The sequence below is a fragment of the Bombus fervidus genome, chromosome 3 (genome assembly GCF_041682495.2).
Source record: "Bombus fervidus isolate BK054 chromosome 3, iyBomFerv1, whole genome shotgun sequence".
Classification (NCBI taxonomy): Eukaryota; Metazoa; Arthropoda; class Insecta; order Hymenoptera; family Apidae; genus Bombus; species Bombus fervidus.
In genome coordinates this window covers 8,867,485-8,881,294 of record NC_091519.1, presented here as the reverse complement: position 1 = coordinate 8,881,294, position 13,810 = coordinate 8,867,485, and the positions used below count along the sequence as shown (strand labels likewise).

Below are 13,810 nucleotides of genomic sequence, written 5' to 3'. Positions count from 1 at the left end.
GACGCAATAACTCTGACACCAGGCTGCACTAACCCCGATTACTTTCGTAGAAATATTTCAGCCGAAAGTTCATTGACTGAGGCTCTAAAAAACCGTTCAGGTCAGAGGAAAGAAATAACGAGGACCTTAACTTGTCGCGAATTCGAAATTATTTAAATTAAGGAAACTAAGGAAATTAATTCGAATCACAGTGCGTTTTTAACACTTTTATCGTTACCTATAATAACGATAATTTCTGATTTCTACGATATCATAGATGTATAAGATATTCGATTTTCGTTTTAATTATTATATCCTTTACCTATTTGCTGCATCCATAATATGAAATAATATTAAAGAATATGAGTAATCATCAATCAGTAATCGAAAGGTTGTGCACATTGTCAAGTTGTTAGAAAAGTAACATCTGTGGGAAATTAGCGATTTAAAAATATGTAGAAAAATTAAATCCAAAACTGAATTATATATTTCGTAGAAGTGTCAGTTTTTTATTTAAGAAATTAAACGCATTTGATGAGAAGAACGTTACAAACCAAAAGCTATTTTAACATCGCTCTCGAGGCTAAGAAATATATATAAACAATATTTTATTAAAGGTAGTCACAGCCCAGAGGCTATTACCTAAAGCGTAAAAACAGGAAATCTGTCCATTACGAAAGTTCAAATGAATAATAACTACCTATTTTAAACTTTCTACTATATTTCAAGTCGATTTCCTAGAAAAGATTACCGTTTCTAACTGTGTCATTCTTCTAGAGTCTGATTTTGCCAATTTCTGTTCAAAAATTTATTCTTAACGTGGTAGAGAAGTAGTTTAAAAAATCGTTGCTAAATATTTTTGCTACTTTCGTTCGCTAAACCATAGAAAATACGCGAGTTTTTCCACGGCACGATACTCCAGAGAAATAAACCGTCAGCTACGGAGTTTTAACTCTAGATAAAAATGGAATAAGAAACAAGTAATAGTCGGGGAATTAATCCTGGACTCTCCAGCCAGCCAGCACAGGGAATGGCACACAAGTCGAACGCGAACGAGAACGGGAGCGAAAAATAAAACGTTTCCAAGACACGGACCGATCGATAGCTTCTTCCCGTGCAACGAACGCAGCCCTGCATCGACGATAGTCGAAGCGAACACCGTAGCCAGCTTTTGACCTGTTCCATGTTCCTTCGCGATATACCGAATGTATTAAAATTTCCTATTGACGAGGCGCGGCAGCGGTCTCTTTCCTTAAAAGCTTCCGCCATCCGTCGGCTATCCTCTCGTCGACGGATGGCACATACCGGCAGTTTCCTGTCATAAAAACTGTCTGATCGTACGACGAATTTTTGCAGGCTGCGTTGATGCGCCTCGAGGAGACTGCTTCCTGTTTAACTTCACTAGTTGCTGTACCTTGCGACTGGATAATTTTTGACGGTTTGATTTCGAGGATTCTAATTTTGGATAAATTGCCTCGGATTTTAACTCTTGGTTGTAATTTCGAATTTTATTATATTATATAAATATTTCATACGAAGTAATTTCGTCAGACGCGTGCTTCATTTATACAGTATAGCTTTAATAAAGATATCTGTTGTAAAGGTTGATAAATTCATTTGCACTCAGATTTTGGACTTTGGTTGTTCGACGTAGCTATGAATCTTGCTATTGTAAGAAAATTCTCGCAAGGTAATTTCGTAACACGCGTGCTTGATTTATACGAACGACGTAGTTTTAATAAAAATACCTGTTGTAAAAATTGTTTCTTTCAAGACGCATTTTTAAGATTGTTTTTAGAATTCTACGGATCGACATGTACATATAAGTTGCATTATATGTATATGTCACTATAAACAAACATTTCATGAACGATGCGCCTATTAATAAGCGCCTTTGATACGATAATAGAAATGAAAGGTGACTCGTCAATCTCAATTCACCCCCTCACGAATTCTCTCTTCGAGGCATCCGCGACCAAATTGAACGTTCGATTCTAAGAAGGAACGGCTCGAGTCGCGCAACCTTTTCCTAGCGTAACCACACAAGAGACGAGGCTCACCTAAAACGCGACGCGCTCACAAGACCTGTTTACGTAAGTGTGAATAAGACGTGCCGCATTCTAACGGTGATCTATTTACGTCCCTTGCTCTTCGAGATCCCAGCGCCCGCGGCTCGAACAGACCTAATTTTATATTCGGAGCAAAAACTCCGGCACCATTGCCAAGTGGAGCTCTAACAATCGCCACCACCGCGTTGCTCGCGGCCTCTTCTAATTCTTGTGTGTTAACGCCGGCTCCTCTAACCCGGATACCCGTCACTATATCGCGAATAATCGTACTAGGTTACGAGTAAAGCTTCTGTATCGTGTCGTTTAATGAAAATTTTTAGAATTACAGATGCCAACTTTTCTGACTTTTTGCAAGTGAAGTGTATTGTTAATGTGTTTGGTGGTAGAAGATATTCTTTGGGCAGCTGAGCTGCTTCAGTTTGAATTAGACTCGAAGTGTTCGCAAAATTATACTTGGTCGGAGTGTTCTGTTCATTCTAGAAAATAAAATGTATTTATATTTTATTTCCTAGAACGTCATTTTTTAATTAGTAAGTTATGTTTGTCCTTGCCCAACGCATTGCGATTGTGCTGATTATTTTCTTAATTTTAATTAAGAGTATCTTTCTTTCTTTGGTTGCAAGCTTTTTATTCCAGTCCTCTATTTTAAATTAAAATTCACATTAAATTCATTAAGTCCATTTTACATCCAGTTACATTCATTCAGGTAAAATCGTATCAAATAGTTCTTTGTAATTTTACTACCCGTATAAATGGAAAAATGAAATTCTCTTAAATGTCAGTATCATTTAAAATGCTTCGCAAGTATAATCCAAAAATAAGGTTAACAAAATAAATAGATATTTCAACTTTTCTATGTGTAATTTTCGAACGAAACTTTGCACGCATATTCAAGTGGGATACTCGAGGCGATCCCGAGCGAAAAATTTTAAATCAGAACATACGGAACTTTCGTGGAAAATGTCAGGACGGAAGTCACGAAAATCGCGGGCCGACTGCGCGGAAACCGTGGAAATAACAGAATTGTCGTTTTTCTATGGCTTCTGATCGCGCTTTCGGCCTTAAGCTTCCTTTCCCTTTTGTAACAGGATCGGTGAAACAAAAGAACGAGGGTAAAGTTTGGCGGTAGAGACAGGATTAATGCCCACCGCGAGGGAAGCTTTCGAAAGCTCCGGATCCGGCATGGAAACGGCGACAACGAGCTACCGGGGATTTACTCTGTGAAAGCAGAGGGAAACGAACGAACAACGAGCCCATCTGCTGATACAATTCCAATTGACCGTTGTTGTCTGTGTAGAAACATATTTGAAACATATAAATCTTCGCTCTTTAATATAATTGGAAGAATTTACGTCCTACATCCTTTTGCCTCGAATTTAATATATCTATCGTTAAATGTACAAGAACTCAGGTGATTTATCGGCGTTCATCGATAACGTTATCGTCATCGATAGCTCCTGCCACGGCACTTGGCAAGACACAGCGGCTGTTACGCATCCAAATGCAATTATTTATCGGCCCGTGAAAATAGAATGCTCGCGGTCGTGCTATATATAATAGGTGCACGTAGCTGACAAATACGAGCCAGTAACACGAATTCGATGTAGCAATTAATAATGACGAACGAGCGTGCCGACCTCTTAGTCATCGTTCGAGTACCAGCTAATACCAACCAAGGGTCACCGTGTCGAAGCGACATAGAACTGCAATAACCGAGTAATTAACACCCGAGGAGCCAGACATCGCATAAACATTAATCACTTCAACGTGGTATATAAAATCTCATGCGCTAATAAACTAGAGTAGAATCTTGTAACTTCTGTAACAGGATAACCTAGCTTCTAAATAATGAAATCAAAGTCTGAAACAAAATATTCTGTCCAATGGATAATTGATTTAAATTATGGGAGTAAATGTTGGATGCAATATTTCTTGGGAATCGATTAACCTCGAGGAAATGAATTTTCGAGACCTTTACGACCTTGCATCTTCGAAACGATTTATAACTTGACCGATAATGTAATTTTACCAAAATTCCTCTTAAGGTCAGTAATAGTCGGATGGAGTTAAAAAATATTTACAAATTGAGCACCTTTGAGAAAATGAAATTAATAAAAATATTTAAGATCTCCTATGTTTGGAATTATTTATAAACTGGCCTATTACGTAATTTTATCAAAAGATGTCTTAAAACCAATATAAATAATTTCCTATATTGTTACAGTCGATCTTATCGATCTATGCATTTAGATTTAGCCAGTTGTAAGTTTAAAGAAATTTTCTCTCGGTTTCGCAATGTCTAAAGAAATGTAACGATGCTAATGAGATAGAAGTTGTGCACGTAGAAGTTTAAGCAAGAAGTTTCCTGCATGTCGCATCCTCGTGTCGTCGGTCAACACGGAAGTGAACTGAACCCTTGGATGTGCAAACATTGAGAAAGAAAGAGAGAGAGAGAGAAAGAGAGAGACGTGATGTACGCCATAAAACACAGCGAATTCTTGCTGGAGACGAGGTACGTCGTGCATCTCTATGTATACGTCGATTAGCCACGGCAATAAAGCATTTTCATGACGCGACACGCTGTAAAATTTATCAGGCGGGATCTTAGTCGTAATAACGTCTCTTTGGCACGCCAATTAACCGGTGCAATAAATTGCTTTTTCCCTGTTCCTGCTGGCGAATGCGCACTTTAAATTGCGAGGGAGCTTCGTGGATGACCTACATTTTTCGAATAAATTGGAAAATCCATGCTGCACCAAGAATTCAAACGTTTCATTCGACTTCTGATGGAATTTGAATTATTTAATTATGTTGCTTGTTAAGCCGATAGTCGACTAGATATCGTTATGGAATTAATAAGAGGGAGGTGACGTTTGAAAAACATTTCTTTAAGCAATTGGGAAGAATACGAAACTATTCATTGAAGAATAAAAAGTTTGTTTTAGAATTTATAAAAGTCATAAAAATATTTAATTGGCTAAATATTCTGTATACGATGACTAATATACAATTTCTCGTTAGACATTCTATTTTATTTTCAAACCATCGCGTTGATAGTACAGTCTGGAATAATAAATATTTGCTAAGAATACGTTTCGAGTTATTGCCCCGTTTCTTCGTTAATGTCTATTTTCAGATGAAATATTTTAGACATTCTTAATGAGGATCGAATACATTGGTATAATATTAGAAAAATGTCATTTTTAAACGGCGCGATTTATATCTCAAAAAATAATATCAACGTTCCATGATGTCAGAGATTGAGATTTCTAACTTCTGAATAATTCAATGAAATTAGAGAAACGAATTGAGAAAGAAAGAATGATCTCTTACACTTCCATTCAGAATCGAATTTTCCATGACATGTATTCCGAGATATCAGAAACGCGTGATGTTACGATGAGAAAGATTTTATGCCGCGAGATTAATGTTAACAGACAGCAAGACCGAGATCTATTCCGGTCGAGGCCGACTATGTTTAGAGAATTCGAGAACGTTTACCTAATATAGAGCTAAGTAATCGTCGTGCTATCGATTGCACGAATTTTGGCCAGACTTTCTGTAAGCTCAGGTTCTTTATTCCCTCGTAATTGCGGCGCGATTTACTTGGCAATCGACTTGCTTGGCCACTGCTCAGGCTTTTAGGCGACCACAATCGATGCAACGCACCCCTCGAAGGACTCCGCGAAAAATAAATCGATAACATCCTCCAATATTAATCATATTTAAGAAACTGAATTGTAAAACGAGTGAAAACTGTTATACCTCTCCAAAACTTTATAACAAGCAAGACTATAAGAAATTCCAATTAGAAGTTTCCGATAGCACTCTCCCTCGCATCAGCCATATCTACACGTAAAAGAATTGCTGATTGATCTTAAAAAAGATTAAAAAGTTATTATAGCGTTATAATGTAAATCTTGCTCTCCATTTGTCAATATTATAAAGAACTTCTAATATACAATTAAAATCGTTCTCAAGAATGCCCCGATTTCAAACATCCACTGCATCAGCACGTTTTTCCCGAAACCAAGAAATAAGGCAACATCGAACGTGAAAGAAATTGCGCGATAACGATCGTTTTCTCATAACGCAGCGTTCGAAAAGAAAAAAGAAAAAAAAAGGAGGGCACTTATCGAGGTTGGATAATGTTTCCAAGTAACGCGGAATGTCACGTTGGAAAACGTCTTTCCTTGTTATCGCTGAGCGACGAATTTTTATCAAGCACGGCGCGATAACGTGCAACACTTTGCCAACGAAACTCGCTCGACACTGCAGTCTCTTCTGTAAAAACCGATCGCAAAATCGCTGCTCGCTTCGTTAATTAACGATCGTCAGACGCTGCATGGCCGCGGTTTCAAGAGACTCGAGCACGCTCGTAAGCCGACCTTTGCAACGTTCGCAAAAATCCTGGCAGGAATTACGCTCGACCATATATCAGCGTGTCCAACGTGGAAAATAATTACGTGGCATGCAGCCACGTTGAACCGCGGTTGCTTCGTTCGAGGGTTACGCTTCGTGTTCGACGTTGAATGATCGATACGATCGGTTATCGCGACGTTACACACACGATGCTTGGGAATTTCTGACGAGAGAGATGAGAAACAGGATCATTTCACGAGCGATCCAGGATCTTCGACTCGTGGAAGAGTTCACTGACAGCCGATGGTTCATATTTAAGTTTTTTATTAAGCTACCTTAAAAAGAGATTAATAAAGAGTACAAGTATTTCCATTTCATAGGTAACGAATATTGTTAATAAAAATTTATGACGAACGAAAGTAACGAAGAAAATGTTTCGTCCTCGATAACTGTTATTGGTAATTAATGAAATGTTTCTTCATAGATAACAGCTATCGGTAGTAACATAAGACAACTTCTATCACCGATATTGGTCACCAGTAACAAAAAAAAAAAAAAAAAAAAAATTTCAGCGGTTATAATGATTGTTCGCAAACAGGATTGCCGAAACGGAAACATGAATTCTTGTACTATAACAATGGGAAATTTGAATTACAAGGTAATTTTCTATTACGTGGTAAGATAGTATAAAACAGTACAACTTGTTAGATTCAAAGATACAAATAGACGATAAATTTATAAAATTCCGTGAACAATCAAGACTTAATATTACACTTAATATTACAACAATCGGTATTCTTGAAATACTCAATTCGATGCAAAAATTCACATTTAATCCCACGATCAAACAAAAGAACATTTAACATGGAACTGATCATCGAATTTTTGAATTCATCAGCATTGTTATTATGTTCTCTCGTTCTGTGATCTTCAATTATAATTGTGTTTACTACCATCATTATCTTAATAAGTATCAAATCGATACCTTTACATACATCCATATACAATTACATACATTTTACATACACGTAGCTTTGGAATGTCTGAAGAGAAAAACAAGAGGATTGTTTCATGAGAGATTCAAGACCTTCGACTAACGGAAGCGTGTTCGCTTATAGTCGAAGGTTCAACGATCGTCTATCGATCGAAGATCCTTGGCTTCGCGTGTTTGTTCTGCTTTGTTTGCCGGACGAGAACGCGGAATGCCTAAGACATGAGAGATCTTTGCGTTGGCCCGTCAACGACATACGTTGGCCCGAGTTCGATAGAGTTCATCCAAGCTGGCGTTTTATGTGCTCGACGTTGATATCGAGTCCCACGATCTAGGTCAGCGGGTCGGGAATCGATAGGTGGGACAGAGATGAGAACGAGGCCTAAATTAGAGCTCGAGGGAGTCGATAGGGTGGACTATCGTTCCTTTGGACTTTTACAACTCCTTGTGAATTGGAAGCTACCTGTGTCTCTATATTTTTAGAGCTTTGTTTCTGTAGGCTTATCATTGTGCCATTGTATCGTCTACAGGATGGTTCATTCAAGTTATAGTAATTATTGGTTCTTCTTTTGTTATATCGATAATGAGAATTTTTGTTTGCAATTTTTACAATCCGCGAATTTTTACGTTCCAATTTCACTTTAATTTAAAGAAGAATTTCAAGTAAGAACTTCTAATGGTTCAAAATATAATACCAGTGCGATATTGAAATGAGAAATTATGCCTATCGATAATTAATCTATCGTATTTTTATCAAACCTGAACAATATATTAAGAATAGAAAAACAAGATTGCGCGTGGATCAGGAAAGGAAAGTACCAAAGTTAATCTGTAATTTTTACTCTGCTTTGATTTTTGGTATGGTATGTACTTTGTGTTACACAGAGTTAAGCGTAATTTGAGTTAAAGTATAATGAATTTTGACTTTAGACTTTTCATAAAGTTGCTATTGAAACTGAACTTTATTCCACTAGGGACGGTATTTCCTACATAATTGATGCACTTACATACGCCTTTTCGTATGCAAATGCACTGATGCAATACGCACGTCATCCACGTGTAATTATTCGCAATAAATTATCAATTGCACAACGCGTGTCTGCAGAAAACAATTTGGCACACGTATTTGTACTTTAGATGTTAGCGAAAAACAGTTGCTGCAGTTACTCAATGATCTCAGATGTTCTAAAGCGGAACTATCAGCTTGACCAAAGTGTAATAGTTTCGTGCAAGATAGACAGTCGGGAAAAATTGTTTACACGCGTATTTCGTGAATTTTAGAGAAGATAAGACTCGCGAGTAAGATTCGAAATTTACTATACGTTGCGTAGCACCGTGTAGTGACAGGAGATTAGCTTGAAAAATTGCACAGTGCTTACGAAACAACAGAAAGATTTGTAGTCACTAAGGTTTTGAAATATTTCTGTTATATCAAACTTTTTACGTAATTTTAACGAAATTTTGCGAAACAAAGAAGCTATTGAAGTTTTATGAAAATAAAAAATTATTCGAAAGAAAGAGATTAGAAAAGGAAATAAATATGAAGGATAGAATTACTGAAAAGAGAAAGGAATAAAGAAATTTTTTTCAAATAATTGGAGATTCTGGAATCAATTTTTCCCCATATTTTCATATTTAAAAATTATATTCTCTCCAAATAGCAATCTACAGAGTATAAATAAAAATTCAGGGGTTCCATAGCGGGGTTCGAAGTTAATCTGTATGAAGCTCGATGAAAATCGTGCAGTTTTAAATATTACTGGCAGTCTGCGTGATAACGCCCAACGAGCAGAGAGGAGACAAGTTGCGACAGATGTCAATTTCCACGATGGCGTGAGTTTTGTCGATAACGACGCTAACAGGAACAACAATTATTCCGCTCCCTCGTTCCACATTTTTGTTCCCTTGTTTCAATTAATTCCTAGATGTGTATGAATTAAACACATCTGACAAACTTAATTCTCTTTAATAAAATATGAACGCGTCGCTTTTTAACAGAAACATATTAGACGTTACGTAACGTTGCTTTACTACTGTTTTAATAAAATTTTAACGTAGTTAATGGACATCTAAGTATCAATTAACAAAGTTAAAAATAATATTCAATCGTCGTATAATAAAATTAAATTTTATAAATTTCGTCAATCATTTTATGACGCATTATAAATCACTAACTATAATAATTCATACTAGAAAGCAAATGCTATCCTTATATGAGAATATCTTCGAAGTTACTTGTGGTAAGGTATACCTAACGAGCAAATTTAACATCTCTCATCCAACATCAGGTTTTACGACTTCGAGGTTTATACTATAGAAATTGCAATACTCTCCAGGATACTAAAACTTTTTCTCACAGTGATTCGTGATTGCTTCTAAAATTTTAATCCGCCTCCGTGGTGTTGAACGCGTCGCGACGCCGTAAAAGGAGAGACAAGCTGGCCAAAAAAATTAATTATCTCGCTGTACAATGCTTCGTTTGCACGCTGAAAATAGAGTAAATAAAATGTTACTCATAAACGAGTAACATTCTCCCTTCACTCACGGCACTAAGAAGAATGAAACAAAAATTAATTTTTTAATTCCTCTGTATGCATATAATCTATTCACGTTTGTAAATTCTGTTACGATCCATTACATAATTCCATAGTACAGTATCGTTCTAATATCATCATAAATTACTCTACATATCACAACGAAACGCTATTCGAAACTCATCTCCAAAAAGAAAAGAGAGAGAAGAACGATAACAAAGAAAAAAAAAACAGACAAAGAGTACTCGAGGAAGAAGGGAGTCGTTCGATCGTGGCAAGTGAACTTTCGACGAAATCGCAGGAGAAGGAACACAAGGCATGCTTAACCGAGGGAGATAACCCCCGCGGGTTAAGGGTTGCGATTCACGATCGATGTTATCGCGAAATTGGGATCGTGGGCGCGCGATACCGTCTCCACGATAACGTTTCGCCGCCCCTCTTCCTCATTATGATATCAGTACGAGTTCGTCCTTCTCCAACGCGGCGGATCTCGGGCTACGTAATATCGCGCGACCACGTTCATCGCGATGGAGCCGTAACATCGCGATAACCGGTGCGTGTACGCGCGCAAAGTACTCCTGATAAGCGTACGCTCGACCGAATCGTTTCCATGAGCCCAACCAGATTGTGGATTACGTTCTCGCGCGGAAACACCACTGATATTTGGTAATTGAGTACTTTTTCATTTTCGGGATTTCGAAAGATTATTTGATGCGGATCGTGTTCCATGAGCATCGAGTCATTCTTGACTTGATTATGTTTCGTGGCTGATACAAAGCATCTTTAATTTTAAAGGAGAACAAATTTTTGAAAATTTGTGTAACTTTGTAGAAGAGGGAAAATTATCGTGAATTTTCTTCATTTTCTAGGGAACAGAATCGTTTGCATTTTGTGGGAAGAAAAAGAGTCAAGAAAGCGAAGGTTCGTTTTCTTTCAAACTTAAAAGTAATTTTTGTAATAAGAAAAATGTTCCGATCGGATTCGATTTACGATTAGCTTGTAAAAAATTTGTAGATCTAGCGAAATTGAATGATTTGAAGCTTGATGAAGGTTGTTTCATATTGAAAGCTTCTTAATTGAACGAAAAAGACTCAAATTTGAAAAACTTCAGAAAGACGTTCTTCGGTTAAAATTAATATTAAATTTTGAAAGAGTCACAGGAAGACTTTTGGTTATTCGATATATTGGGAATTTAAAGGTTTGAACATTACTCAGAATTTCCACCTTTTCGTTGCTACATCGCGACTAATTAATGGTCTTTTAAGTGGACCACAAATATAGCACGTTGAATTTAAATTCAATGAATATATCAAACTGAATATTTACAATTATTTAATCGTAATGAGATTACACCGAATACGTTACGCGAACAGACAATGTAATTTGTCGAAGTAGACCTTAATTTTATTACTGTCAATCGTAACAAACGCGTCAATTATGTAATAAACATCGAGTCATTGTTAATTGTAGCATTGATTCGAATAAAGATAACAAGAAAATCGATACGTCAGTTATCGTACGAACGTAAACCAGAAAAGAAAGGAAAAATATTACGGACGTTATCAGCGTTAATAAATCGAGCAATTGTATTATATTCTCGTTTATCTACAAGCACGAGGTAGATGGAATAAAATATAGGTATTTTTATCCATCGTGTTCGGAAGAAAACAAAAGTTGATTATCGCTAATACACGATGCATTCCAATAAAATTAATCGACGATATTTTGTCGAATGGTACAGATAAGCAGCGTAGTAAGAACAGAAATCTAACTTCACACGTTTCGAAAATATTACCAAAAAGATACACATACGTATGTATATTGTACCTGAAGAAATTATCAAACTGTTGTTAATTATCATCACGTAAGATCGTCATAATCTTTTTGATAATTCTACGAGATTAATTTAACTTAAACGCAAAACTCGATAACGATGGACAGCTACTGCTCGTCAAAATTTTCTCTACTAGAAAATAAGAATTTTTGTTCATCATCAAAGATTTCATTATAAAATATTCGAGTAGCAGATTTAAGAAACCTTTTCGTATAGATTTGATTAAGACGCGAGTTTTGCATAACCTGAAAGTACGAAATTCAGAGTACTAAGGATACGTTGAAACGAGAAAAACTCTAACTGATACGCATCAAATTCGTAAAACTGCAAAGTACTAGAGAAAACGACGTCAAAGACGCTAAGAAATCACTGAATCTTCAAGCCACGACTCTCAAAGTGCATCGCATACATTCCACTTATCCTAGGCGTAATCTCGGCACATTGTTCGCGTTTCATTACGGTTCCTTTACGACACTCGTTCCTTCGATCGCGACCATAAAACGACGCTTACGGAAAACAACGAATCTCGTCGCGTCGGTTTCCTGGAGTAGCGATACAGCTGCGAAAGTACGTTTCTTTTATGAAGTAGAAAATTAAATTGAAGCTGAAAGTGTGGAATTGAAAATTATAAATTATTCAACTATTTAATAAGAACAAATTTTGTTCGTTTTACAATTGACAGCTTTTAGATTTTTAAATTTTCACTCAGACTCGATAGAAAGTCAATAAAATATCGTTTGTAGTAAACAGTTATTTTGAGGGATTTCAACAAATGGATTTTTAAAAAGGTATGAAAGTACTCTGAATCATTATTGAATGAATCATAGTAAAATTGTGAAAGACATATAGTCGGAAAAAGAAAAGGAATTCAAAAGCTATAGATTTCCATACTTTGGTTTCTTCAAATTTCTCAAATAATCCTCCTCGTATAATATCATTAAATGACCATGGTCTTGGTCCCATTAAATGGCTCACATTTAGAATTAGTTATTATAGACATATGTCAAAATTGCAAATTTTTCTTTCAGTAATAAAAAAGGTTGATATAACCTTGTACTATTGTATCATTAAATTATGACATGCTATCACACAAAATGACAATTTTAGAGATAATATTTGTGGACATGTCGGTAGTAACGATTTCTCAAATGCGTCACTATTCTAGCAAACCGATGAAACAGACCTATTAACTTTTACGTCGTTTAACTTTAATGTCGCCTCCTATTATCTACGAGCGAATCAGACGGACGGTTCGCGGAGGATTACGTAGCGCTGCAATGATAATGCGAATCCACGAAATTCCATCAATAAATTTACCAACTGCGCAATTCGCCGCGTTTCCCGAGACCCGGTGATAATGCTCTTCGCGTTTAATATCCGTCCGCTTCCCTTTTTACGACCGTTTTAATTTCATCCTCGGCCGTAACTCGCTTCTGCTCCGCGAAACCAACGACGCTCATTCAGCTCGCAAGTTGCTATCGTGACGCGTATCCTCAGTAAAAAGATACGAACGATAAGATTCGACTGTTCTTGATAAAGTCTTTTGCTAAACCGATTCGGGAAAAGAAAGGGAGAGGGAACTATGTATGACGAAAGCTGATCGAACCGACGAGATATTCGAACGAATTGCGAAATTTTTTGAAATAGCCGATGAAAATTCGATAAGACTGTAAGTATTTTATTCTTGCGGAATTTTTAATCTGGAGATATTTGTTCAAAGTAGATGAACAATTTTTGGAAGATTTTTGTGACTAATATTAGTGGAATTTGTAGATAGAATATAGAGATGTGTGTTACAGTGGATATTTATATCACCAACTGTCAGATCTGGCTATTATCTTGGCGAACTGACAAAACATTTTCCCAAAATGTCAACTGTGAGAATGAGTGCCTATACAATGTCTACTATGTAAAAGACGACTACCTTTTTTCGTTGCTAAAAATACATTTGGCTAAAGAATATTTCATATATTCTTTAACTTTATTTATAATGTTATATTTCCCACCAATGTGTATTTTTAAAGATTTGCACAATAATATA

The 13,810-nt window shown here is 36.4% G+C and overlaps 1 protein-coding gene and 1 long non-coding RNA gene across 5 annotated transcripts in view; one reads left to right on the top strand and one right to left on the bottom strand.

Annotated features, from left to right (window-relative positions):
* LOC139985349 (uncharacterized) overlaps nucleotides 1-13,810 on the bottom strand; it is a 119,526-nt gene that overhangs the window by 31,512 nt on the left and 74,204 nt on the right. The gene's annotated exons all lie outside the window — the stretch shown is intronic.
* LOC139985442 (uncharacterized) lies at nucleotides 3,392-5,203 on the top strand. Its single transcript, XR_011799412.1, has 3 exons — nucleotides 3,392-3,818; nucleotides 4,273-4,560; nucleotides 4,645-5,203. It is a non-coding gene; the product is annotated as an uncharacterized lncRNA (long non-coding RNA).